The sequence below is a fragment of the Muntiacus reevesi genome, chromosome 6 (assembly GCF_963930625.1).
Source record: "Muntiacus reevesi chromosome 6, mMunRee1.1, whole genome shotgun sequence".
Taxonomy (NCBI): Eukaryota; Metazoa; Chordata; class Mammalia; order Artiodactyla; family Cervidae; genus Muntiacus; species Muntiacus reevesi.
In genome coordinates this window covers 10,075,235-10,082,661 of record NC_089254.1, presented here as the reverse complement: position 1 = coordinate 10,082,661, position 7,427 = coordinate 10,075,235, and positions in this window count along the sequence as shown.

Genomic DNA, 7,427 nt, shown 5'->3' with positions numbered 1-7,427 from the left:
TCTGGGGTTTTTTTTTTTTTTTTTTTTTTTTTGAGTGTTTTCAATCTATGGTTGGTTGGATCCAGGATGCAGAACCCCCATATATGGAGAGCTGACAGTATTTATTTGCTTTTTGTTTGTGTCTGAGAACTTTCTCATTTGAATATACTCCTAGGGGAGATGACAACTCTTTTGCTCACCACACAAACTGGCAGATTGTTTCTTCCCTGAAGCAGAATTCCACTTTTGGTTTATGGCAGAGGTTTTCTGAAGCTTCAAAACAGTCAATCCCTTGAATTCAACGAAAACCAGTTGTCCTAGGTAGTGGCAGCTTCAGAGACCACACCCCCATGATAGCCAGTTCTTCTGAGTGTCCCCTGTGGCATCCATTCCATTATATGCACTTTAAAAGACATACAATATATGGTTTCAAATTGTAATAATAGGATTACCTATGCTTTGTATATTTAATGAAGACACCATGGTTAGGAGGCAACTGTTTCCAATAGTTCTCCAGTGCTTCGAGACTGAAGTTCAGAGCTCTTGATAACCTTGGAGAACCATTTTTCCTTGCTTCCTGGACTTGGGTACCTATTTCTTTTCCCAGTTTATGACTTCCTTGGTGGCTCAAATGGTTAAGAATCCACCTGCAATGCAGAAGACCTGGGTTCAATCCCTGTGTTGGGAAGATCCCCTGGAGGAGGAAATGGCAACCCACTCCAGTATTCTTGCCTGGAGAATCCCATAGACAGAGGAGCCTGGTGGGCTACAGTGCATGGGGTTTACAAAGAGACATGACAGAGCAACTAATACTTTGACTTTCTTTCACTTCACTAAATCTTTTCTTCTTGGAGAAAACAAAAGTTACAGAAACAGAAGAATGAAAGCTTCTGCATAGAGAATTGGTCTTTTAAGGAACAGTTTGCAAATGGCATGCTGTGGCATAGTCTACAGACTAGACAAGATAAATGCAAAGAGGCTTGCATCATTACACAGTCTCAAATATGACAGTTAATACTAAAAGTTTAAGTTAGAATGTCCAATCAAGTTGATTTATAGGTAAGTTAAGAATAGGAAGGATTATTTTTCTAGAATTGTTTGAAGCTTGTGGGTGGCTGAGACGTCCATACAAATCCTTTTCAACCTGGGATTCTGAAAGTGGTTCCATTCCTTGATCTGTTAGTGCCACCTATGGTTCCAAATTAGAAAGTGTTAGGTTAAAGTATAAAATCTATGTATTATGAACAGTAATCTGATTTTAAATTAGAGTATTTATCATTCTCTTATATTTTGCCCTCTGTGTTTCACTAAATGAATGGAATATTTTTCTGGAGGGCAAATCTAATATGCATTAGGAGATTTTAAAATGTTCATACTCTTTAATCCAGTTTAGACTCTTTAAACCAGTCAATCCTAAAGGGAATCAACCCCGAATCTTCATTGGAAAGACTGATGCTGAAAGTGAAGCTCCAATACTTTGGCCACCTGATGTGAAGAGCCAGCTTGTTGGAAAAGACACTGATGCTGGGAAAGATTAAAGGCAAAAGGAGAAGGGGACGACAGAGGATGAGATGGTTAGATAGCATCACTGACTCAGTGGAATGAACCTGAGCAAATTCTGGGAGATAGTGGAGGATAGGAGCCTGGCGTCCTGAAGTCCATGGGGTCACAAAGAGTGAGACGTGACTTAGTGACTGAATAACAACAAACCCAGTAATCCATGTTTAAGAAATGATGAGAGACAAAGACACATGTAGAAGAATATTTAGTACAGTATTAAAGTAACTAAATGTTCAAATGATTATAAGTCATATATGAGATGGAATGTGATGCAGCCATTTTAAAATATCAAAAAAAAGAGAAAATTAACGTTAGTTGTAATTTCTATCATTTGTATCCTTTTAACTCCAGTGTTCTTGCCTGGAGAATCCCAGGGACAGTGGAGTCTGGTGGGCTGCCGTCTATGGGATCACACAGAGTCAGACACGACTGAAGTGACTTAGCAGCAGCAGCAGAAAGATTTCAAGTCTTTCAGAAACTGTCAGAACCCTAAAGAGATAATATAACTACAGTATGCAATAGCACACCAAAAACAAAATTGATAACCCACAAAACTAAGAAGCTATGTGCCTAAAAAATAGAACTTGTAAATGTGTTAGTTGTCTTCTTCTTCTGCACCAGTCAAGATAAATGAGACAAAATCTGTACTTTGCAGAGAAAGCAGAAGTAGAAACTTCTTTCCAAGAGGAAACTCTTTCTTCTTTCTAAAATAAAAAATGCACGCTTTCATGGGGCCTCCATCCTGGTCTGCGTTTCTCTATCATAGAGGAAATTAATCTCTTTACCCCTTTTTTGGCATCTACCCCTGTTACCTATTCACCAGCTTTATACCATCCATTATCCTTCTCTTCTGTATTTCCAATCAGTGGAATGTATCCCACCAGTTTTAAAATACAGTCATGTGTGATGTCCAAACTAATAAGAATTCCTCACTCAAACCCATATCCTCTACCTCCTCACTTATGGCAAAATATAGTCCTACCTCTATCTCTCACTTCACAGTCAAGCTTCTTAATTTATATATTTGTTATTACAATTTGCATACCTCCTGCTCAGTCTTAAACTCACTCCAGTCTTGTATGTGCCTCCATCACTCTATTAAAACAGCTCCCTATAAAATCACTAGTGACCTCCAGGTTGCTAAATGTGGACTTTTTCCAGTGTTCATTGCAGTGTCTCAACAGTAGTCAACACCCTTGACCAATGCTTCCTTCCTGAAACTCTCACTACTCTTGGTTCCCCCACCCCACCCTACCCCGCCTTCTCTATGGACGTCTTTGTTCCCTCTGCTGCTCAATATGACCATTCAATATCATAGCTCAGTCTGACTCTCTTCTCACTCTTTAATATCTTCCTAGGAAATTCCCTATAGCTATAATTTATATTACCACCTATACACAGATGATTCACAAACCCTAATTTCTGGCTCAGTACTTTCTTCTGAGCTCCAAGAACACATGTTAAAAATATATATTTCTTCACTTCTTAGAGATCTCGAAGGTAGGTACCTCAATCTCTATTTAAGCAAAACCTAACTCATGAGTTTTCCTTCCAAACTAACTCTTCCACTGTCTTCTTTCAGTTCTATAAATGGCCCACCACCAACCTTGCTGCACACAGCTAATGCTGAAAGTCATCTTTGATGTTTCCCTCTCCTTCATTATGTACATTTATCCATCCTCAAGTTCTGTGGCTTCTACTTCCTCCTTCTTAACTCCATCATCTCTCCATCTCCACCATCATGTCAATCCAGGTCACCATTATCTCTTGTCTATGTTACTACATTACAGTCCTATTAGTTTTAATGGTTTTATTTCTTTGTACTTAACCTGGACACCATTGGTTTAATTTTTGTCTAAATTCACTAGCCAGGACCTCCATGCAGTTTTAGACAGCAGTGATGGTAAGAGGGGACATGTTTGCCTTTTTAATTCATCTTAGGGGAAAAGCATCCAGTTTCTTACCATTTAGTATGGTTTTGTGTGTGTGTTAGTTGCTCAGTCGTGTCCAACTCTTTGCGACCCCATGGACTATAGCACACCAGCCTCCTCTGTCCATGGAATTCTCCACACAAGAATACTGGCATGGGAAGATCCTTTCTCCAGGGGGATCTTCTGGACCCAAAAATCGAACCCAGGTATCCATCTTTGCAGAGGGATTCTTTACCATCTGAGCCACCACGGAATCCCAAGTATGGTATAAGTTCTAGGTTTTTTGTAGATGTTCTTTGTCAAACAGAGACATTTCTCCACTACTCTTAGATTGCTGAGAGTTTTTATTATGAAAAGTGTTCAGTCAGTCAGTTCAGTCACTCAGTTGTGTCTGACTCTTTGCGACTCCATAGACTGCAGCATCACCAACTCCCAGAGTTTACTCAAACTCATGTCCATTGAGTTGGTGATGCCATCCAACCATCTCATCCTCTGTCATCCCCTTCTCCCACCTTCAATCTTTCCCAGCATTAGGGTCTTTTCCAATGAGTCAGTTCTTTGCATCAGGTGGCCAAAGTATTGGAGCTTCAGCTTCAGCATCTGTCCTTCCAATGAACACCCAGGACTGATCTCCTTATGATGGACTGGTTGGATCTCCTTGCAGTACAAGGGACTCTCAAGAGTCTTCTCCAACACCACAGTTCAAAAGTATCAATTCTTCGGTGCTCAGCTTTCTTCGCAGCCCAACTCTCACATCCATACATGACCACTGGAAAAACCATAGCCTTGACTATATGGACATTTATTGACAAAGAAATGTCTCTGTTTTTTAATATGCTGTCTAGGTTGGTCATAACTTTTCTTCCAAGGAGCAAGCATCTTTTCATTTCATGGCTGCAGTCACCATCTGCAGTGATTTTGGGACCCACAAAAATAAAGTCTCTCACTGTTTCTGCTGCTATTTCCCCATCCATTCGCCATGAAGCTATGGGACCAGATGCCATGATCTTAATTTTCTGAATGTTGAGCTTTAAGTCAACTTTTTCACTCTCCTCTTTCACTTTCATCAAGAGGCTCTTTAGTTCTTCTTCGCTTTCTGCCATAAGGGTGGTGTCATCTCCATATCTGAGGTTATTGATATTTCTCCCAGCAATCTTGATTCCAGCTTGTGCTTCATTCAATCCAACATTTCACATGATGTACTCTACATATAAGCTAAATAAGCAGGGTGACAATATACAGCCTTGATGTACTCCTTTTCCCATTTGGAACCAGTCTGTTGTTCCATGTCCAGTTCTAATTGTTGCTTCCTGATCTACATACAGGTTTCTCAAGAGGAAGGTCAGGTTGTCTAGTATTCCCATCTCTTGAAGAATTCTCCACAGTCTGCTGTGATCCCCACAGTCAAAGGCTTTGGCATAGTCAATAAAGCAGAAGTAGATGTTTTTCTGGAACTCTCTCACTTTTTTGATGATCCAGTAGATGGCAATTTAATTTCTGGTTCCTTTGTCTTTTCTAAATCCAGGTTGAACATCTGGAAGTTCACAGTTCATGTACTGTTGAAGCCTGGCTTGGAGAATTTTGAGCATTACTTTGCTAGTGTGTGAGATGAGTGCAATTGTGCAGTAGTTTGAACATTCTTTAGCATTGCCTTTCTTTGGGATTGGAATGAACACTGACCTTTTCCAGTTCTGTAGCCACTGCTGAGTTTTCCAAATTTGCTGGCATATTGAGTGCAGCACTTTCACAGCATCACCTTTTAGGATTTGAAATAGGTCAACTGGAATTCTATCACCTCCACTAGCTTTGTTTGTAGTGATGAGTCCTAAGGCCCACTTGACTTCACATTCCAGGATGTCTGGCTCTAGGTGAGTGATCACACCATTGTGATTTTCTGGGTCATGAAGATCTTTTTTGTATAGTTCTTCTGTGTAATCTTGCCACCTCTTCTTAATATCTTCTGCTTCTGTTAGGTCCATACAATTTCTGTCTTTTATTGTGCCCATCTTTGCATGAAATGTTCCCTTTGTATCTCTAATTTTCTTGAAGAGATCTTTAGTCTTTCCTATTCTATTGTTTTCCTCTATTTTTTTGCATTGATTACTGAGGAAGGCTGAGTTGTCCAGATTTGCTGGCATATTGAGTGCAGCACTTTCACAGCATCACCTCTTAGGTTTTGAAATAGCTCAACTGGAATTCCATCATCTCCACTAGCTTTGTTCATAAAGATATTTCCTAAGGTCCACTTGACTTCCACTCCATTTTACTTTCACTGATTCCTAAAATGTCAATGTTCACTCTTGCCATCTCCTGTTTGACCACTTCCAATTTGCCTTGATTCATGAACCTAACATTCCAGGTTCCTATGCAATATTGCTCTTTATAGCATCAGACTTCCATCACCAGTCACATCCACAGCTGGGTGTTGTTTTTGCTTTGGCTCTGTCCCTTTAATTCAATTTTCTGTTGATGGGTGGGGCTATGTTCCTTCCCTGTTGTTTGACCTGAGGCCAAACTATGGTGGAGGTAATGAAGATAATGGTGACCTCCTTCAAAAGGTCCCAAGCAGGCACTGCTACACTCAGTGTCGCCAACCCTGCCACCGCCAACCTACTCCTCTGACCCAGTCCACTGCTGACCCGGACCTCCTCAGGACACACTCAGACACAGTTCTGTCTCGGTCTGTGTGAGGTCTCCCTAACCCTAACCCTAACCTTAAGCCCTAACCCTAACCCATAGGTAAGACAGAAAGGATGAAGGGAACGTGAGTTGGGGAAATGCCATTCGCAGTGGGTGAAGTAAGACTCTGGTAGCCTTTTCTCCTGGAAAGTAGGCCTTTGTTATGAACAGGGCTAAAAGTTTATTTCAAAACAATTACTTTGCTCCTCCCTTTGCCCCAGCTGTAAGGCAGAATTTTCTTAGTTCTTCACCAAGAGTTTCCTGAGATAAAACCCATGCAAGTGTGGAGACCCCTCTAAGACTGAAAATTTCTCATTCCCCTGCTAGTTCATGCTCAGTTTCTAGCATTTTATCAAAATTACCATTCAGATAAGTGGATTTCAGCTATGATTTTTTAATTTGCTTATGCGTGCAGAATCAGTTTGCTTTGTAAGTTCTTTGATGGATCCAAGAAAAGTTACTGATTTTCATTTTATTCAGCATTTTTCTTGTTGTAAGGAGAAGAGCAACTATTTCCGAGTTCAGTGGTGTCTGATTCTTTGCAACCCCATGGACTGCAGTGTGCCAGACTTCCCTGTCCTTCACTATCTCCTGGAGTTTGCTCAAACTCATGTTCACTGAGTCAATGATGCCACCCAACCATTCGGTCAAAGCTAAAACCAGAAGTCAGTTTTTGGTTTTTTTATTGAAATACAGCTGATTTACAATGTTGTGTTAGTTTCTGGCGCATAACATAGTGATTCAGTTATGTGTACATACACATAAATATATTCAGCCTAAATCTTAGCATTCTTTAGAATCACCTGGAGGGCTTGTCAAGTTGCAGATTTTGGACTCCACCCCCAGAGTACCTGATTCAGTAGGTCATATTACCTGAGAACTTGTCTTTAACAAGTGTCAGGTGATGTTAAAGTAACTGATCTGGGGACCAAACTTTGAGAACCATTGTTTCCTTTCAGTATTGTCCTGATAATAATATAATGTGTATATTATATATTATTATAGTGTGTATATATATACACACTAATAATGTGTATTTAAACAATAGGAAAATTTTAGATTATGTAACAGGAAGTTCAAAAGATAGCTTTTTTTTTCTTTTATGAATGCAAGTAATCATATCAGTTGCTTTCAAAATATCCTTATTTCAGATAGTAGGATCAAGTTACATAGTCAGTGAACTCTTAAGTACAGTATTAGAAGTATCACAATACATCTGTGTTGAAAACTTTAAGAACTTGTTTTAAAACTATTTATATCCATTGACCTTCTCTGAGC